The sequence below is a fragment of the Lathyrus oleraceus genome, chromosome 7 (assembly GCF_024323335.1).
Source record: "Lathyrus oleraceus cultivar Zhongwan6 chromosome 7, CAAS_Psat_ZW6_1.0, whole genome shotgun sequence".
NCBI lineage: Eukaryota > Viridiplantae > Streptophyta > Magnoliopsida > Fabales > Fabaceae > Lathyrus > Lathyrus oleraceus.
In genome coordinates this window covers 344068185-344090241 of record NC_066585.1, presented here as the reverse complement: position 1 = coordinate 344090241, position 22057 = coordinate 344068185, and the positions used below count along the sequence as shown (strand labels likewise).

At 35.5% G+C, this 22057-nt stretch overlaps 1 non-coding gene across 1 annotated transcript; it reads left to right on the top strand.

Moving 5' to 3' along the window:
• Positions 1 to 18131: 18131 nt before the first annotated feature.
• LOC127108829 (small nucleolar RNA R71) lies at positions 18132 to 18238 on the top strand. Its single transcript, XR_007796339.1, has one exon. It is a non-coding gene; the product is annotated as a small nucleolar RNA R71 (small nucleolar RNA).
• Positions 18239 to 22057: the final 3819 nt, after the last annotated feature.

The window sequence follows — 22057 nt, the reverse complement described above, 5'->3', positions numbered from 1 at the left end:
GACTTTTTGAAAATGGGAAGACAAGATCTTCAACTTTCATGTTGGGCAAAAATTCATTTGAAGCTTGTATCATGATGTAAGTTTAAGATCAAGAAGTTTCCATTTTTGGCAGTTGAAATTACAGGTCCACTTTCTATTTCTGGAAAATTTTCTGATTAGCTTGATTTTCTTCCATGATGAGGTTGAACATGATATATGAGGTTTATGCAAGCATGAATGAACTCCTTCAAATCAATTCTATCCATCAAATCATTGATTAAATCAACAGTTGACCAAGTTTGACTGTCTGTTGACTTTTCTAGGGTTTTGGACTGATTGAACTTCTTCTGATGATTTCCAAACCCTAAATCCTTGAGACCTTGATTTCAAATGATGTCCCAAGTTGTATGAACTTTTGATTATTGATCATGGTGCCCAAATTCTGCAAGAATGGCCACCATCCATTGCTTTGACTGATCAATGACTGACTTTGACCTAATTGCTGATGATTGCTTCAACTGCAAGCAACAAGGTTAGACAGACAATATTTTTGTACTTTTTGAATGATAAACATATGAAAGCAAAGATATACAAATGCAAAGTATGCTTGGTGATCAAGAAACAACCCACAAGGCAACCAACCCACTAGGAAGAAAGCTAGGGCATGCAGTGATCCTTGAGGTCATGATATGAATGATATGGGCCATGAGGGATCTTAGGGCCCAAAATTGGGGTCTTACAAAGGCATGAGAGGTTTAAAGTTTCAAAAGCCCTTTTTCAAGGCAAGTTAGCTGAGGGAGCCCCTGTAGGTACCCATGTACTCAAGATGATTGGGTATGTGGAAAACCTTGAGAGATTGGGTTTTCCCCTAGAAAAGGAACTTGCGTCTGATTTGATCTTGCAATCGTTGCCAGATAGTTTCAGTCAATTTATCCTAAATTTCAATATGAATGATATGGACAAATCTCTTCCTGAACTGCTCGCCATGTTAAGAACTGTCGAGCAGAATCTGAAGTCAAAAGGGAAGTCCATTCTGATGATCGGAAATGGAAAGAGACAGAACAAAAGGCCCACTAAGCAGGGTGATAAAGGGAAAGGCAAGGAAGTTGCCAAACCCAAACCCACCGTTGCTGCTTTAAAGCCTAGTGGAGGCATAGCAAAAGAAGGCACCTGCTTCCATTGCGGTAAGACCGGACACTGGAAGAGGAACTGCCCAAAGTACCTGGAAGATAAGAAGAATGGAGTAGAAACTTCAACTTCAGGTATTTTTGTTATTAATTTATCTACTTCTGCATCATGGGTATTAGATACTGGATGCGGTTCTCACATTTGTACAAATGTGCAGGGACTAAAAAGGAGTACAGAATTGGCAAAAGGTGAAGTCGACCTACGAGTTGGAAATGGAGCAAAGGTTGTTGCCTTAGCCGTAGGAACTTATGTATTGACTTTATCTAGTGGTTTAATAATTCAGTTAGAGAACTGTTATTATGTACCTGCAATTAGCAGGAATATTATTTTCGTTTCTTGTTTGGTCAAGTTTGGTTTTTCATTTATAAAAAAGAACAATTGTTGTTCAATTTATTTGAATGATATATTCTATGCTACTGCACAAAAGGACAATGGACTATATGTCCTTGATCTTGAAATGCCTATTTATAACATTGATACTAAAGGATGAAACCTAATGAGTTAAATCCAACTTACCTTTGGCATTGTCGATTAGACCACATAAATGAGAAACGCAAATCCAAACTCCATAAAGATGGACTCTTGGACTCTTTTGATTATGAATCATATGAGACATGCAAATCTTGTTTAATTGGAAAGATGACAAAGTCTCCATTCACAGGAAAAGGTGAAAGAGATAATGATCTTTTGGCCCTCATACATACTGATGATTTCAGTAGATATGGTTATGTGTATTTAATGAAACACAAATCAGAGTCCTTTGAAAAGTTCAAGGAATTCAAGAATGAAGTACAAAACCAACTAGGTAAGAATATTAAAACTCTTCGATCAGATCGAGGTGGTGAGTATTTTTGCCTAGAGTTTGATGACCATCTGAAAGAGTGTGGGATCCTATCCCAACTCACTCCTCCTGGAACACCCCAATTAAATGGTGTATCTGAGAGAAGAAATCGAACCCTGTTAGACATGGTCTGATCAATGATGAGTCACGCCGATCTTCCAAACTCCTTTTGGGGACATGCACTATTGACAGCAGCTTACACACTTAACCGTGTTCCATCCAAAAAGGTTGAGAAGACACCATATGAGATATGGAGTGGTAAGAAACCACATATGTCTTACATGAATATTTGGGGTTGCGAAGTTTATGTGAAATGACAAATTGCAAATAAGCTTGAGCCCAAATCTGATAAAAATTCTTATTTGTGGGGTATCCTAAAGAAACAAGAGGGTATCACTTCTACAATCCTTCTGAGGGCAAAGTGTTTGTCGCTCGAACTGGAGTTTTCCTAGAAAAGGATTTTAATTCCAAAGGAATCAGTGGGAGGAAAGTAGAGCTTGAAGAAATTCAAGAATCACAAGGCATTGATACACCTATGGAGGAATTAGAGCAGGAAACACAAATAGTTGTGTAAAGAGAAACCTGCTCAAGTAGAACAAGACCAGCGTAGGTCAAGCAGGATACGTCACCTACCTAAGAGATATGGATATCTCATAACAGATCAAGGTGATGTATTACTCATGGATCAAGATGATCTTGTGACCTACTCATGGAATCTTCGTTTTGATGAAATAGTAAAACAATATGGATTCATCAAGAACGAAGATGAGCCTTGTGTCTACAAGAAGGTTAGTGGGAGCATGATTGTGTTCCTGGTATTATATGTAGATGACATATTACTCATTAGAAACGATATCCCTACCCTGCAACAAGTAAAGTCTTGGTTGGGGAAATGCTTTTCTATGAAGGACCTAGGTGAAGCAGCCTATAAATTAGGAATCAAAATCTATAGAGATAGATAAAAAAATGCTTGGCCTAAGTCAGAGTACATAGACAAAGTGTTGAGACGCTTTAATGGTTCCAATGGTTATGTGTTTTGCTTAAATGGTGGCACTGTGAGCTAGAAAAGTTCAAAGCAAGATACAGTTGCTGATTCTACAACCGTGGTCGAGTATATTACTGCCTTAAGTGCAGCAAAGGAAGCTATTTGTATCAAAAAGTTCATTAGTGAACTTGGCATAGTCCCTAGCATTGTGGATCCCATTGGTCTCTATTATGATAACAATGGTGCTATCGCACAAGCTAAGGAGCCTAGATCTCACCAACGATCCAAACACATACTCAGGCGTTATCACCTCATTCGAGAGATAATAGATAGAGGAGATGTGAAAATATGTAGAGTACCTACACTTGACAATATTGCTGACCCACTAACAAACCTCTTGCGCAGCAGAAGCATGATGGCCATACTAGATCAATGGGCATTAGGGGTATGCTTGATTGGCTCTAGTGCTAGTGGGAGATTGTTGGTGTAAGCCCTAGAGGCCAATACTTTTGGTACTTGTATCGAATTATTTATTAATAATAAAAGGCTTTTTCTTTATTATGTTTGATTAATAAAGTCTGTGGAATAGATAGTCCGTTTAATGTATTAAGTGTGACTTAATCATGAGAGCACATTAAACATAAGGACACTATTCTTAAAGTATCCGTAGTCGAGCTTTAGTGTGAAGTGGGATAACATTAAAGCATTAAGACTATTATGTTTGTAGACTGATGATCACATCTCATGGATCATGGATAAAGAGTTATCAAGTCTTAAACATAGGTATGAATATTAAGAGTAATGTTTATACCGGATTGACCCGCTATAAGAATACTATATAGAAAGTTATGCAAAGTGTCATAAGTTATTCTTATGGTGATAATGGTGTATACGACTCTTCGACCTGAAACCACTATGGATCCTAGATGTAGAGTCAAGTGCTTTATTGTTGATCCAACGTTGTCCGTAACTGGATAACCATAAAGACAGTTGATGGGTACTCCACGAAGCATGCTGAGGGACATGAGTGACCTAGATGGAATTTGCCCATCCTGCGTAACAGGATAAATGTCTATGGGCCCAATATTGAACTGGACAAGGATGACACGGTCTATACCTTGTGTTCAATGTAGACATAAGGGCAAAGGGGTAATTATACACATAGTTATTATCACAGGAGGTTTTTTCATACCACATGACATTTTCGTGTCTTGGGTAGCAGTGATGTGTTGCTAGATACCGCTCACTGTTTATTATGTTAAATGCGTGATTTAATATAATTGCCAACGTCACGTCGCGAAAACCTACAGGGTCACACACAAAGGACGGATTGATGAGAGATAGAGTAACTAAGGAACACCGTAAGGTACGGTGCACTTAAGTGGAATACGAAATATGGTAAGGTACCAAATACTTAAGTGATTTTGGCATATTATGAGATATGGGCCAAAATACACTTAAGTGGGCTTTTTAGCTTGAAGCCCACACAAGTGGTTCTATAAATAGAACCCCTTGGGTAGAAGCATTGTCACTCCACTCAGACTGAAACTCAAGTAAAGACTTGGAATTTCGTTTCCCTCTCACTCTCACTCAAAGCCTTCATTCGTACCAGCTAGCACTGAGATTGAAGGAACCCGTTCGTGTGGACTGAGTAGAGACGTTGTCATCGTTCAACGTTCGTGATCGCTCCGTGGATTTGTATCCAAGGTTTTGATCGTTACAAGAGATCTTCACCAAAGGTTTGAATCACCACAAGAGGTAATAATTTTATCACTGATCATGCCCATTCGTAAGGATCACTAAATGGAGAAATTTTTAAAATCCGCTGCGCCTTGGATGGAAATTCCCCTTCATGAGGAAATCAGATGGCAACCCAAATAACCCTCCCTTCTTCACCCAATGAGGCTCTATCTCAGACTTCTTCAAGTGAAGAGCTTCAACAATAATACTAGACCGGGAATCTCTTCCAATCCACTAAAAGGCACTCTACTAGAAATAGGTATCCACAAAAGATGAGAATACTCCTCGAATGTAGGTACAAGCTGAAAATTTGGGAAAGTGAAACAATCGTAAAGAGGATCATAGAACTGCACTAGCACACTCAAAAGTCCCTCAACCACATCAGCAGACAAGATAGCCAGAAGCTTCCCATGACGTTGTTTGAAGTCCAAGGGATCTAATACAAAAGATGTTAGCTTCCTTAACTCTTTCAAGTCGGGACATCTGAAACTGTACTTCTTAGTGTTCCTTCGTCCACAATCCATGGTCTGAAAATATTTGCAAATGACACCTTAGTTCCTTGAAATTTTTGTGTGATGCATGTTATGATGTGCATGAATGCATGAATGAAACAATCACAAATAAGGGATCACACACAACGCAAACAAAGGTCAAGGGATGAATCAAGTCATTGTCAAAATCAATCATCCATTTTGGTGGATTATGGCTTTCACCTTATCAACACCCAAGTTCCATTGATATTGACAAGACTTGATTGGATCAACCAAGAATCAAGGGTTTGTTGTAAGTCACGAGCATGGAGTCTAGGTAAGAACCATCCCAAAGGAGTGAACTAAGGATATAACCTGTAGATCACGTTCTAAAAAGTTCCCAGAGTCTTAATTCCATCTATCGGATATTACAGGTTAAGATGACTGACTCATCGACCCATAATATTCTTAAGAGAAAATCGTCTGAGTGTAGTATCGCGTAACAACTGTTATCAAGTCTACACTTGAACAGTTTCCGCAATACGTCCTAAATAGGCCAAGATGGGTTAAATGTTCTAAGGTCCTCAGCTTCTCAGACCCAATTAGAGATAGTAATGCCTAACCATAAATACTTGTGTGACATTTCCAAATCCAAAGGAGTCTCCACTGAGCGGATGGATCTCAAGCCAACTTGTTAAGGACTATTCCACACAAGCCGAACATGACTATACCATCCTCCTATCTTAATTGCACTGAAGTTCAAGTTAGAACTTATCTCACCACTCTGAGATCACCAAGCACAACAAGCAGATTATATCACACATACATATATACAAACATCACATGTATACAAATATACTCACACAAAAAGTAGGCTAAATCCACTGGAGACTACTCCCCAGCAGAATCGCCACTTAATTGCTGTAGCGGGAAATTCATGATCATCAAGCTATTGACAAGCTAGAGATTAAATAACAAGAGTCGCCACCACGCTTTTATTGTTTCCAAGGGAAAAGGGAAAAAGTACGAACAAAAACCCAAAAGTAAGAAGTTTTCAAATAAAAACTAATAAAAACTCAGAGATCACAGGGTAAGGGGGTTGGTTACACAGAGGGAATGTGTTAGCACCCAAAGTGTCATAGGTACTCCGAGGGGGCCCTTTTTGCGTGCATATGTACTTGGTATAAAGTGATGTTTACAATCAAATAGAATGGGGGGATAAGAAAAGAATTTATTAATTATATTTTTTTGTTTAACAAGACCTTCGTTCTTGTGCCTACGTACCAACATAAAAATGAGGGATCAAAACCTCGTAGTTCGTGATACAAATTTCAAAGTGGATGCATTGTTTTTAACAAAAATTAAGTTTGCAAGGCACAAAGGCCTAAAAATGGTTTGAATGAGTTAGATATTTTTGGCTTTTTGAAAGTTTAAGTCAAGTATAGTTAAGTTTATTTACTAGTTTAATTTAAAAAAAGAAGTTTGAAAATGCAATGGCATAAGGCCAAAGTTTCTATCTTTTTGCAAAAGTGGTCAAAGTTTAGAACAAAAGTAGTTCACACAAAGAAGATTTTGAAAAATGGAGGGAGAGATTTTGAAATTAAAGAAATGGGGAGAAGATGAAGAGACTATCCTATGCACCAAATTAAAAGTTAAGAGTTGAAAAGATCTGACCAAATGGGTAGCAATCCAACAGACAAGAATGTCAATAAAAACCCAGAATTCCCTTGGACTTTTAGAATCAAGCAACACACAAATGCACAATTATATTATCTTGAAGAGAAAGGCATCAAATAAAGATGGACACATCCAAGCTTATCCATTCCATGATCTTCTCCAAAATAGCCCATGTAACAGATGAATTCCACAAGTCACAGGTTCAAAATGACAGATTCACAATGACCATGTTGCAGATGAACTTTAGAGAGGTCTTCAAAGATGTATCAGATGAATTTAAAATTGCAAGCATTTGATTTCTCAACAAGTCGGCATTGGCCAAGTCTTTTAGCATAGGAAGGTTGCTTAGATTCTAAGTTCATTTGTCCAAGACCAAGCCAACAGTCCACACAAAAGTCTTTTAGTGTTTTTTGTTGTTATTATTTATATTAATGGTCAAAGACCACATAAACAAGCAAAGTATACACAAACAAAATATATCACACAATATGGTCCAAATGGACAAAGTGAAAATTGCATTGACATAAACAATTAGAATGATATGAACAATGACAAATGAAATAGAGTGCTAAAAGTAAATTTCATTAAAGTAAAAGCTTGAAATTAAAGGTTAGTAGTTAATTGGTTAGAAGTTAGTAGTGTTTTACTTTTGCTTTTCATTTCAAGACATTCTTTGGAGAACACTCAACCCACTTATCACAAGCATGAATCCTTGAGCCAAAATATCTTTCAAAGGAAGGAAAGAAGGCAAAGTTTCCAAACAATACCATGAAAGAGGGGAGACTTACAATCTTACTAACTAGAATGCTTATGCGTTTTATGTCACAAATTTAGTGTTATGTTAAGCAATCGTAATTGGACTTATGTAGAAGTGACAACTATTTGAGGCCGGGCAATAGAATTTTGGTGTTAATGCATATTAGAGACATAGTATAATGGATTATGCTCATGAAATATACCACACACAAAAAGAATACGCAAAAGGTGTGGCCTAATCTCATCCATACTCATGTCAATTTTTCAATCAACTAGAATTAGGACTTTGAGATGTCATAGGTCAAATGAAATGAATGAATGAAGAAAGGGAATAAGATGAATTGGGAGGGGAATGGATCAAAACACAAATTGGTCAAAGGAGGACTTTTACCAAATTAATATCATCCACTCATTTTGGGAGATGGAATGTACATTTCATCAATCCCCTAAATCCAATGATATTAATTTGACAAAGTCAAATCAACCTTGACCAAGGCCCAACAACAAGAGTTAAACATAAACAAGTCATCACAATTGGTCAACAAATTTATATGGCATTTTATTCAAATTAAAATACTAAAATAGTGCATTTAAATTAAATATGGTTTGTCCAATTCCTAAAATCTCATCAAAACACCAAAGAAATGGCGATGAGATTTATCATAGGTCAAACAAGGTTAAAGGACCTTGGAGAAAAAAATTCATAATTTTTGGACATTTAAAAATATTTTTAAACAATTAAAAACAAATGAAAAATCAATTAATTCATGAAAAATATTAATAATGATCCAAAAAATAATTTTAATTTAGAATATGAAAGAGAAAAATATTTGAAAATGTTTTGTGAAAGTCCGATATTTTTTGGATCAATATTGAATTTAATATGAATTATTGAAAATAATGCAATTAAAATGAAAATTAAAATATCAGAAAAAACGTGGACCACTTGATCTCTCTCATTAATTGAGGTGGTAGATCAAGTGGCCTAAAACACACGTTCCACCATGGACTCAAGTCAGCGCGCAATAGGCATGGTATTTAAAAGGAACGATCGTGATTAAAACAAATGAGATGGATCCTATAGCTGTGAGACATGCCAGCGCATGGCCGGAGATGTAGCTTCGGTCTACTTCTCCGGTGGACCTCACCGGACTGGTCCACTATCAACCATCACCAAAATTAAAAACAAGGACATGATTTCAAAGTAAAAATGGCACTGAGCTCGAATCTGGCCTCAATTCACTCTAACTCCAAGTATATTGAGAGATACATGGAGTTGAAATTTGAGGTACATGAACTGAGTTGCTTCGATTTAGACTCAAAGCAACTCAATCTTCTTGCCTACATTGGTAGGACTTTAGACAACCAAAGAATCAGTAGAATTGAGCAAAAATTTGAGAGAATCGAAGAGATCAAAATTTATGGAAAATACCTTCAATGGAGGTCTGGATTCAACTGATCTTGATCTTGCTTATGCTTGATCTCACTCCACTTGCTTGCAGAAGAAGGATTGGGTGCTTACAAGGTTGTGGATTCCAAGAGATTTGATTTTCAAAACAGTGGAAATTCAACCTCAAATTCAAATGAATTTCTTAGGTTTATCCTTTGCAAAGTGAGGGTTAGAGATGGGGGATCAAAGCTGGCGCGAATGTGTCTATTGCTGAGCATATGAGGCTCTATTTATAGCTGAAACCATTGATATTTGCACACTTGAAATCACTTTCCAAATTTGGTCATTGATGATGCATGGGTGCATGGGCGTGCATAGGCCCATAAAATCATTGCCATAAGTCCATAAATGAATGTTAGATAGTCTGAATTCAGCTTGGATTGCAAGACAAGTGTGCATTTGGATTTTAAGTTTGATCCTTGCCAAGTATTGTCACCATGTTCATGCCATGCGCAGCCTATGCATTCCCTGTCCAAAATGAATGAATTTGAGCTCTTTGGAATGGTGAGATCAATATAAACAACTTTCATGTTCAATACTGTTACATTTGGAGCTTGGAACTTGGAGAAATTTGAGGTGGAAGTTTGGAAATTTTTGACATATCAAATTTTTTCTAAGTGTCAAGCCATATGTCTCAATATTCCACCTTGCTTTACTTTTTATATGTGCTTCAAATGAGAAAGGTGTCTTCATCAAAGTTATATCTATCTCAAAGACCTTAAAAATGGTCACCAATTTCATGTCATTTGGGTTTGAAATGATAAAGTTATGCATTTTTGAAGTTTTGAAAAATCACTTGATCAATGGTATAGGTCAAAAGTGACTTATAATGTAACCTCATATCACATGCTCAAAAAAGTTGAATTAGCTCCCACTCCAAACATAAAAGTTAAATTATACACATTGAATTTGATTGTGAAACTTGTAAATCTTTCATCTCATAAAAATTAAGCAAGTTATGGCCTTGGGAAGTTAACTTTCAAATTAGTGTTTAGATAAAGTGACCTGTAATATTTCAACATTGAAAATGATTTTCCAAGCAAAACTAGCTCTAGGTCTCAACATTAAAGTTGTTTGTAATGTCATTTAGAGTATGTTTTCTCTTGGAATCATTTTCATATGGTGAAAATTATAGGAGATAGCATCTAGGGAGACCCAGTTTTGATCAGATGAATCCATCTGGCCAACCACCATCAACCAACTTGCTAAATTCCAATCCTCTTGACTTTATAGGCTCATGGTAGATCATATATGCATAATATGATGAATTTTGAAGTTTCCCTTGATAAATTTGATCAATTGGTGAGATAGCTTGTTGGAGAAGTTACTCAAGATACCCATCAAACTAGGGTTTCCAAGGCAAATCACCCTCAAACTCTTGAAGAAAACTTGATCAATATAACATGTAGAGAACATAGGGACTCATATATGATGTTCATGAACATTCTTGAATCCATTCTTGGTTATGCTCTTTGTTCATGAGGGTCTCAAATCCTAGATGTGAACTTGATAAATCAATGGAACCATGCCCTTCCTACAAAAGAGTTAGACAAATGCAAAGACATATTTTTGGTAATTTGGTTAGTGAAATGATAAAATACAATTATGATATAATCACAAAGTGCTTGGTGATCTCTCCCAAAATAAACCCAATGAAAGAGGGGTGAGGATGATGCCAATATATGATCCCAATGCTAATGCTTATGATGGAAATTACATGGGGGATCTTAGGGTCAAAATTGGGGTCTTAAAGCGTACATCGGTAGGGCTTCATCCAACCAAAAATCATAAAGAATTGTGAATAATTTAGAGAGAAACGAAGAGATAAAGTTTCTGAAAAATCACCTTCGAGTTGATTCAATTTCACTTAATCTTGATCTGGATTTGCTTGCTTTCTCTTCCTCTTGCTTGGAGAAACCAATTGAGATAAAGAGGGAAATGAATTTCTAGAGTTTGAACTTCCAAACAGACGATGAAGTTCAAGCTCAATTTCAAAAGAAATCTTCAGAAATTCTATGAAATAGAGGGTATGGATTGGTCTCGCAAAGCTTGGGCCAAGTGTTGATGAAGTTCTGATCATATTGTTTCTCTATTAATAACCAATGCATATGCTTTCCACACACTTTCATTTCAATAATCAAAATTATCAACTTCCTTCATGAGCTTGCATGGGCGTGTACAAAGCCCAAAGAATGATTGGAAAAGGTCCAAAACTGTGCACATGTCATGCTGAAAGTATTTGATTAAGCCATGCTTTGTTGAATTGAATTGGATCATGAATTTCTTCCAAATGGTACCTCACATTGCACCCATGTGCAAGTCCTTCATTATTTGGCCAAATGAGGTGATCTTGGACTTTTTTGAAATGTGAGATCAAGGGTAACAACTTTCATGTTGAACACGTTTTCATTTTAAGCTTGGATCATGAAGAATATCAAGGTGGAAGTTTGGGAAATCAAACATATTTGAAAATTTTCTAAGTCCCAAGTCAAATGTTCACTTCTTCCACCTTGAATAACATTTGCTATGGACTTAAAATGAAAAAGGTTCCTTCATGAAAGTTGTAAATCTTTCAAACCTATTCAGTTTGGTCACAAATTTGACCTCAATTGGATTTGGTATGAAGGAGTTGTGCATTTTAGAAGTTGAAAAAAATCACTTGTTCAATGGTATTGGCCCAAAATGACCTATAATGTTCCTCTTGGAACATGCATTTGAAATTTGAATTTGAACTTACTCCAAACATCATAATTTAAGTAGTGATATTTAATTTTATCATGGAATTTGAATGGATTTCATCTCATAAAAATTGAGCAAGTTATGGTCTTGAGAAGTTGACCTCCAAACTAGGGTTCTGACAAAATGATCTATAATCTCTCACCATACAAGGTGAATTTACAAGCAAAACTAGCTCTTGACTTCAACATAAAAGTTGTTTGTAATGTCATTTTGAGTAACATGGCTCTTAGAATAATTTTCATATGACAAAAATTGTAGGAGATAGGGTCTAGCGAACCCCAGTTTTGACTAGTTAACTTTCTCTGGTCAACCACCATGAACCAACTTGCTAGCTTGATATTCTTTTGATTTTTGGGACTCATGGAGGATCATGCGTGTGGTATTATGTAATATGAATTACCCATTGAACTATTTGATCAATTATTGAAGAAACTTGTTGAAGAAGTCACACAAGATACCTAGATGAATTAGGGTTTCCAAGGCAAACAAACTCCAAACTCTTGATGATTTCTTGATCAAAATTACATGTGAAGATCATGAGGACCCATATATGATGCCTAGAACCAATGTGAACCATTTCCTAATTGAACTCCTTGCATTTAGGGTCTCAAACCCTATATATGAGCTTGATGGAACATAGGTGAGCACACACACTACCTACAAAAGAGTTAAACTATACACTGACATATTTTTTGGTTTTTTGGTTAGTAAATAATGAAAAACAAATTATGATACAATAAAAAGTGCTTGGTGATCTCTCCCAATGCAAACCCAATGAATGAGGGGTAAGGAGGATGCCAAGATGTGATCCCAAAGCTAATATATATGATGAGGTAGCATGAGGGATCTTAGGGTCAAAATTGGGGTCTTACATTTACCTTTTTTGTTTATTTGATTCATTTCTTATCTAAACACTAAGCAAAATACCAAAAATATGTCGTGTTTCCCTTATGTTTATTGTGCAAGGTAGGGCTCCTCAAGTCAAAAGCCTCTCAAAGTTTGATGGCTTACTTCTCAAGAAAAGTCTAAGGTTCATGTGTTTATTTTCATGCCTTATTCAACAAGTGACTTCAAGATTTGATCTATCTAATTAAGAGACAATCAAGGACACCTTATTTTTAGTTCATATGATCACTCATGTACTTAGAAGTGCAAGAAAATTCCAAGTGCACAAGCTTGTTCCAAGGATCACAACTCCTTCATTTCTCAACATTTTTGAATGCCGCTTTTTGCATATGACTCTTCTTAATATCCCATACAACTTCCCTTTACAATACAAGATCCAATTATCCTTGGAGGATCATCAAATGTTTGGAGACATTATAGGTCATTTGTGGACTTAGTGAAAATTGCCCTATTTTCAAGTGACTTTTTGCCAACTTTAAAAGATCATAACTTCTTCAATTTTCAACATATGGAGCTGATTATTTTTGTACAATTCCATTGGAGATACACTATACAAGTTTTCTTCAGGGACCAAGATCAAAATATGCTTGGAAGGCCATGGAATTCATTGGGACATTATAGGTCATTTGCATCCATCAAACATTCAATTTTTTCTAAGTTATGGAACCAGTATTTTATGCCAACTTCAACACACCATAAATTTGTGCTCAAACATCCAAATGCAACCTTTCTTGGTTCATTGTAATCTTGGCCATGATGTTAACACATTGCAAAAAGAATGACTAAACTTGAAACTGGAGTAGGGTGCTCCATTGAGTTGAACATGGTAACTTGAAACTGGAGAAGTCACCATTGCCCAAAATTTGATCATGACTAAACTTAATTCCAATCCAAATTAGCAAGTGTTTTGGTCCTAAACATGTTTAATCAAGTCTCCAGAAGTTAATTGACACTTAAAACGCATCATTTAGCTGAGTTTTGAGGAGTTTCAACTCACATATTTCACACACTTGGATCAAATTCGTTTCGCACGAATTATGAATCATTCCATATGTATTTGGATCCAAACACATTCCCTATAAATAGAGGAACATATTGCCTTCATTTGCAAGCATTTAAGAGCCAAGAAACCCCTGCTGCAACTTTAAATATTTCCAAAAAATTCAACTATCGTGTTTTGAGTTTTAGCCTATTTCAATCCATTTTTTATTGATTCTATTAGATCCATCGGCATCCCCTAAAACTTTCGCAACAATTCCCAAGCTCTGAGACCTTCTGAATTGCTCCAACCAGATCTAGCTTCATCAACTTCTGATCACCAAACAAGGTAGTTCTGAGCATCATTTGAACTCAAACAAGTTACCACAATGTAGTCCTTCACTCTCTAATGCTTTTTCCTAACTTATCTGGTGTTGATTAATCGTGTTCATCATTTAAATTTATTTTGCATGGCTTGCTTATTTCTGAAACTTCTTTGAAATTCCCTTTGCTCATTTCACATAAATGAATTTGAGGCATGAGTTTGAATTCAAGACGAGAAGAGAATCATAATGGTGGTGGTCTTGTGTCTTGAAGTTACCAAACAATGAAACTCCGGTGAGAACACACCGGAGAATATGACCGGAGTATTTCTCAGGTGGTCTCAGTTTGGACCAAACACGTTGGCATTTTGATTGGTTAAATTCAAATTGAATCATGTGTTCTGATTGTAGCGTATTCCATCGTGTTTCTCATCATTTAAAGTGTTGGATCTGCCATGTTAATTAATAAAGTGTGATCCAACGCTCCTGGTTTTTTCTGATTTTAATTATTTTTTATTATTATTTTAAATTGCTTTTTCTTTATAAATTCATAGTAATTTCATTTTTTATCCAAAAAATCCCAAAATAATTTCTAAATTTTTCTTTTATTTTTCTTCATCTGATTTTTATTTTTTCACATTTTATTTCATTGATTTTCTATTTTTTTATGAATTTTCTCTTTTCTCCTTTGTTTTAGTTGGTTTAAAAATACTTTTCGGCCTTTTTAAATTCTGAAATTTTTATTATATGTTTCTCAATTTACTTTCAACCTTCCATAATTTTCTTTGCCATTTATTTGGTGTTTTGAAGGACTTTGTGGATTTTCCATTTTATTTCCATTTAAAAATACCTTTAATGCATTTTTATTTAATTTAATTGCATTTTAATTTTGTTTGACCTTGTGGACTTTTGTTGGCCTTGGATCATGATGATTTTGACTTTAAGTCTTATCAAATTTAATAGATCTTAGATGCTGATGGGTTTAAACCCTAATCTACCAAAATGGATGATTGATTTTGTTGATGACTTGATCAAATTTATGATTCAAATTGAGTTTTACCTCTCTTGTCCCCTTTCTTCTTCATCCCTTTGTTTTTCCTTTTGTTCAATTGGATGGATTTATATCCATCTTGTTCATGATGTGTGGATTGGTGCTTGATGAACTTTCACCATTTCAAACCTACCTTCTAAGGGATCATGAATCATTTAAGGTACTTATATTAATGCATAAGTTTGTCCTAAGTGGCATGAAATATGGATTGAAGTAATGGACCATCCTCCAAGCCTTTGTGCTTGATCATCCCCTTTCTTTTTCTTTTTCTTGTGTGGCATAGCTTTAGAAGAATGATTTACATATGATTTCTCTAGCATGTATTAACACGAATATTATTATTGACCGGCCTTAGATAGTTGTGACTTCTACATAAGTCCAATTACAATTTCTTAACTTAGCACTAAATTTGTCCCAAAGGTAATAACATTTTTATAAGTGAGATTTAAGTTTCATATTCCTCATGGTATTGTGTGAGAATGTTGAAACTTTTCCATTTGTGAGAGTTAGTGGCATACTTGTTGGTCTTTATCCAAGTTGGAGTCCTTCTAACAAATGATGTATAGGCTCATATTTTCATTCTTGTGAGTGGATAGTTGAGTGTTCTTCAAAAAGTGACCAAAGACATCTTTTTATCTTTACTAACATCCCTTACTAACTCTTCACTTGTAATAACTTCTATTTTAATGACATTTACTTTATTCTTTTTATTTATGTCATTTACTTTATGTTTAGCATTTCATATCATATTGTTTGTGTTTATGTCATTTTGGTTTTTGACCATTTGGATCTTTCCTTTATATCCTTGTAAAGAAAACACTAATCAAGAGAAAAACCTAAAAAGATCTTGTTTCTCATAACTCATGGACTTGTGGTTACTATCATTGGCATCATTGTGGAGTTATGGACTTAGAATTAGGATCTTGACCTTTGCTTTAGGACTTGTGACCTTGGAATTCATATGATACCTTTGATTTGGGATCTCCTTCCGAGGACTTGGATTGTTTACTTTTGTGTCATCTGACACATGGATTACTATTTTCTTATTTTGCTTGGTTGAGGCTTAATCGAGACGAGGAAATTCTTGCTTGACTTATGTCATAAAACTTGATATCTCTTGGTTAGATTTTTATTCTTTAGCTTTTACTTTAATGCTTTAGGGTAGACTCTTCTTCTCCTCCCCCTTCTTTAATTTTCAAAACCTTCTCTGTTCTTTTAAAAAAAAACTTCTTGTTTTTTAATTTGAACCACTTTCTCAAAAAACTTTAAATTTTGTCAAGTGATTTTTAAAACTATTTTTCTTAATAAATGTCAATCCATCTTAAGCATATTTAGACCAATTTCAAAAGACTAAAAACACCTAACTCATTCAAACCATTTTATGCCCTTTGTGCACTTTTCCTTTTAAAAATTTTCTCATGGTATTAGACATGAGTCATTTCCATAGTTGAATTATAATTCTCCTATCTCCATAGTATTAATGATAATTCATTTCCATCTGTGGGAGCTAGTGGCATACTTATTGATCCATATCCAAGTTGGAGCCCCTCTCATGATGATGCAAAGTTCTCATACTTGTGGGTGACTAGTTGAGTATTCTCCATAAAATAAAAACAAATGAATCAAAACAAACCCCTTTTGATATTTTTACTACAAACTACAAGGTTTTGATCCTCCATTGCACTTTATTGGTACGTAGGCATGAGACTTTAAAAGTCTTGGCTGACACCAAATCATTATAAAAATGCTTATTTTCCTATCCATCCAATCTTTTAACAATCAACATCCTTTTTCAAGCTAAAATATGCATAATTTCAAAGAGATTCCCATGGAGTACCACGGATGTTGAGGGTGTTAATACCTTCCCTTTGCATGACTAACCCCCGGACCCTTGTTCTCTTTTTGTTAGTTTTGTTTTAAAACTTCTTTGGGTTTTGTTCGTACTTTTTCCCTTTTCCTTTGGAAACAATAAAAGCATGATGGAGACTCTTGCATTGCGAGTTAATTAAATCAATAGCTTAATCTAAAAAAAAAATTGCTACACCTCTCTTGTTGATCTTGGACTCCCTGTATGAATTATCTAATCATTATAACCTCACGGTGAATTAACAAAATTGTTATAGATCCCTCATTAACCATTACTCAGAGCTTTATATTCCTAGTCCGCCAGCCTAAGCAGAGTTAGATGATGTATAAAATGTTAATTCTTTATGCCACTACTCATGGTCTCCTATCCATATTCAACCAACATAAGTACAACAATTTCCTTAGGTACAACACATAGACTAATGGTCAGTATTCCCTATGTGCCTAAAATCAGATTGAAAGAGTATCTCACATGAAAAGCAATACGAATAAGAAGCAATTGAATAAGATTATAGATTAATAGGTTCATACAGTGGTCAAATCAACATAGAATCCAACAATTGAGAAACAGGTTCATCATAACGTAACCTAACCTGGAAGAATTTATCTACTCATAAGGTAGTTAAAAATACCATAATTGATAAACAAAGATAACATAAGAAGTCCCTTGAAGAGATAGCCTAAAATGGCTTAAAATGCTTCAAAAATCGCCATTTGTGTTCTCTAATTCGTGCTTCAGTCTCTAATGTTCGAAATGCTTGTGAAAGTGCATAAAATCCCCTTTTAAAGGCATCAGAATGGACCATAATGCGTCATAAAATGGCCCAAAAAATAAACATCATGCGCGTGATACCTTGCATCAGGCGATGTTGTTTTTAATGCCATATCACATGTGCGATGTTGCATAATAGTGGATGTAATTATTTCCTAAGCTTCAGTCTTTTTTCTCCTTTTTCCCTCAAATTTTCACTAAGTCCACAATTTGCACAGTTAGGTATTTTTCCTTCATTCTTTGGTCAATCTTCCTCATATTTGCTCGACTTTCACTTGTTTTGATCTTATTCTTTGACTAAATATATGCAATGTCGGATTGTCATCAATCCTCTAGAAGTCACATCTAAGGTCATCCTTGTGGAGTTAAGGAGACCATTATAAAAAGTACGAATAATGATCCATTTTTCAAGCCTATGAAATGGGAACAATCTCAACAAGTCCTTATAACGCTCCCATGTGTCAAACAAAAATTCCCCCTCTTCCTGCCTAAAATTATTAAACTCATTTCTTTGGGCCATTTTGCTTGATAGAAAATACCGTGCAAGGAAGGTCGCTTTCAATTGAGTTCAGGAAGTTATCAAATTGGTAGGAAAGATTATAGCCAAGCCCGTGCACGGTCTCTTAAAGAGAAAAGTAATAACTATAGGTGGAAGGCAATTTTGTCAAGGCAGTTAGGTTTAACGATACTGCAGTTCCTAGTGGATTAGTCATTTGGATTAGTTGATTTAGCAAACCAAGAACTTGGAGACTTGTCCAAGTATTCATGATTTCTCTAGCTTGCTAAAACTGTATGAAACTGCATAAGGGACGCATGTTGGGTGCGATGCATCAGCATGTTGGTACGACATGTGGGTCTTGCTCAACAGGCATCAGACTACTGCATTTTGGAGTATATTCTGCAGAAGATTTGTTAAATATTTTTTTGTTTGAAAGTTGGATGAAGATTAATTTGGATTTAAATGAATATTTAAATTTGAATTTAAATTAAAACAAATCATCTCTTATTGGAGATATTCAATGAACAAATACAACAGATTCTTCATTAATTCTAGACGAAAATCAATCTCAAATCCAAGGAGAAAACCCCAAATTTATTATGTTATTTACAGAGATCAACCTACATTGGAAATAAAGCATTCCCATAGAAGATCTTAGAGTGATGGGGTTTACAAGAGTCCTTGTTATTTTTATGTACACCTTTATGTTTCAGTAACTTAGCATAGAAGGTTTGTCTCGCTGAGTTCTAAATTCAACATTTTTATGTACACCTATATGTTTCAGTAACTTGGCATAGAAGGTTTGTCTAGTTGAGTTGTAATATTCAACACTCTTTCATCTTGTTAAGATTGAAGTTAATATGTTGGGTTTACTGGTTCTTTACCCATGTCACTAGTTTTGTGGCAGAAGATAAAGTGAGTATGTCTTCATGTTTAGGGGGAGGCTCTCAATAGAAAGTCATCGGGTAGTCTTAGGAAAAGATATAAAATATAGGGTTTGTTGTTTCTTGTAAGACTAATTGTACTAAACTACTAATAACTTGTTTTTCTTCCTTGGGTTGTGGACTCAGCTCCTCGGACGTATGTGTAGTTTCAGCAAACTGGGTAAACAATTGATTGTGTTCTTTATTGATTTTCCACTTCATCACCTAGTTCTTTATTGACCCGGTTTTTGAAGCATCGAGTTCAACATTTGTCCCCCGAGGAACATAATTTAAATTGGTATCATAAAAGGAAGCCTATCATGTTGGGTGAGCTCTGGGGAATATAAATTATGCTCAAATGGAGACAATTAAAGATGGAGGATCAGCCAACAAACCACCTATTTTGGATGGTGCAAATTATGATTATTGGAAGGTGATAATGGTGGATTTTCTGAAATCCTTGGGAAACATAGAATGGACAATTATGGTCAATGTTGGAAACATCCAGTTTTTATCTCTGAATATGGTATAACCATCCTAAAACCAGAGGCTGATTGGACTGATGCTGAAGATGATGAATCCCTTAGGAACTCCAAGGCATTGAATGCAATTTTCGATGGTGTGGATAAGAACATGTTTAGGATGATTAAAATATATATTCAGAAGATAAAGAAGCATGGGATATTTTGAAAACAACACATGAATGCACATCCAAGGTTCGTATGTCAAGGTTATAGTTCCTAACAACAAAATTTGAGAACCTGGGGATGCATGAAGATGAAATTGTAAGTGAGTTTCATATCATATTGTGTGACATTTCTAAAATGTTTTTTTCCTTAAGTGAAAAGATGTTTGAAGAAAAGCTTGCTAGAAAGATTATCAAATCATTTCCTAAGAGGTTTGATATTAAAGTGGTTGCTATTGAAGAAGCTCAAGACCTAAGTAGTATGAAGGTTGATGAACTTATTGGTTCCCTAAAAACCTTTGAGATGTCAATCAATGAATGGTCAAAAAATAAGAACAAAGGTATAGCCTTTGTATCCAATAGTGAGGAAGTTGAAATTCAAGGTGTCAAATAAGGGAGTTTGGCAGATGATATTGCTCTTTTTAGGGAAAATTCAACAATACCTTGAAGTATCTAGATAGGAAGTGGAGGACCAATCTTCCAGACAAGAGGTCCAACATCATTCCCCGGGACAAAGACATGAATGAAGAAGAACACTACAGTGGGAAGGGTACTTAGTGCTTTGAATGTGGAGGTTATGGACACATTAGACCAGAATGCCATAACTATCTAAGGAAATATAAAAAAGGATTAATCCTCACTTGGTCTAATTCTGAAAATGAAGCTGAAAGGGAAATTTCCAACAATGTGATGCCTTATTCTGGAAGATGTGTGTCTGAAGGAGAGATCAGTATTGAAGATATGTGTGAAGAATAGATTTATACTTCATTCATATTAGAAGCATGCTTATCTATAGACAACCAGAAGAAAACCATTGGTATTCTTAAGAAGGAATCAGAAGAACTTGCTTCAACCATCACATATGGAGAATAAGGGATTTCATCTCTAAAATCCAAATAGGAAAACTTGAATCTTTTTGAAAGTAAGTTTTAAAACAATTCAAGTTTACATGATGAAAAATTAGAGATTGGAGATATGTCCAAAGATGTGAAGAGAACAAATGAAGGGATGGGCATGAAATATATAAACAAGAAGATTCCCCCAAAGAAGATTATTTTGTCTGAAGAAAATACTGGAGTTATGAGGCTGAACCAAATGTCTCACCATCGTGCTCAACATGTGGAACCCCGTCAAAGGAAGAACAAGAAGCAGTTTATGATATGTTACCACTATGAAAAATATGGACATACAAGGCACTATTATTTTGAATGGCTTAAGTTAAATATTAGAGGATGAAAGGAAGGCAGTGCCAAGAAGAAATGGAAATCCAATGTTGCATCAACCAATGTCGGAGTTCATACATAACACATAGGTTTCTCAAAAAAAGAATGGTATGGTAAGAGTGAGGGTGTCATGCACATGGATAAAGATAAGACAACTCATGGCAATCAAGAAAAAGGAAGAATTAAGGGCTCAAGTAAAATAGATAATCTTGGTCAGGAAGAGGTTCCACTGAGAAAATACTTAACTGCCTATGTGAACCTACTATCTTTTCGAATGAGATATATGAACTTCAACAACTCCAAGAGTAACGTAACCAACAAGGGTAAAGAAGTTTGTTTTGAAAGGGCCATATCTGAAAAGGACATCACGAGTTTGAAAGACCTCAAGATTGATAGAGATGATTGGTATGAAGAATAAAGGTCTACCAATATGTCAAAACAGATGTTCCAACATATATCTCAAGAGTCTTAATCATTTATTGAGGATGATTTTAGACTTAAGAAAGAAGGTATCATTGAAGGGAAGGTCGGTGGTCAGGCTGTAGGTCCTCCCAACTTTGAACAGCCTACCTTGGGTTAGAAGAATAAGCCAAAAAGGAGGAATGGTTATGACTCAAGACTGGCCAGTAAAGCTAGAAGTAGTGGATTGAAATTTAACTATAAGAAGTATGAACCAAATAATTCACTCCATAATAAACCTCATGATGTTGAGGATGATATAACCGCCTGTGGAGATATAACTTTTGTTCCACTCAGGTCCGGTCCTATGAGAAATCTTCATGAAATTTAAATGTCCTCTAGTGAAGATCCCCTAGAAACCCGATTGACAAACACTGGTGGTGATATCTTTGTGTCGGTCATCATGTCTAACATGTCGGATGAGTATCAAGTGGATAAGGAAGTCGACGATCTTAGTCATGAAGATATTAGGGGTGATATTGTTATAGATGATGTTCATAGTAATGATCATGCATTCAAAGATATGAAGACACTAGGTCAAAGTGTG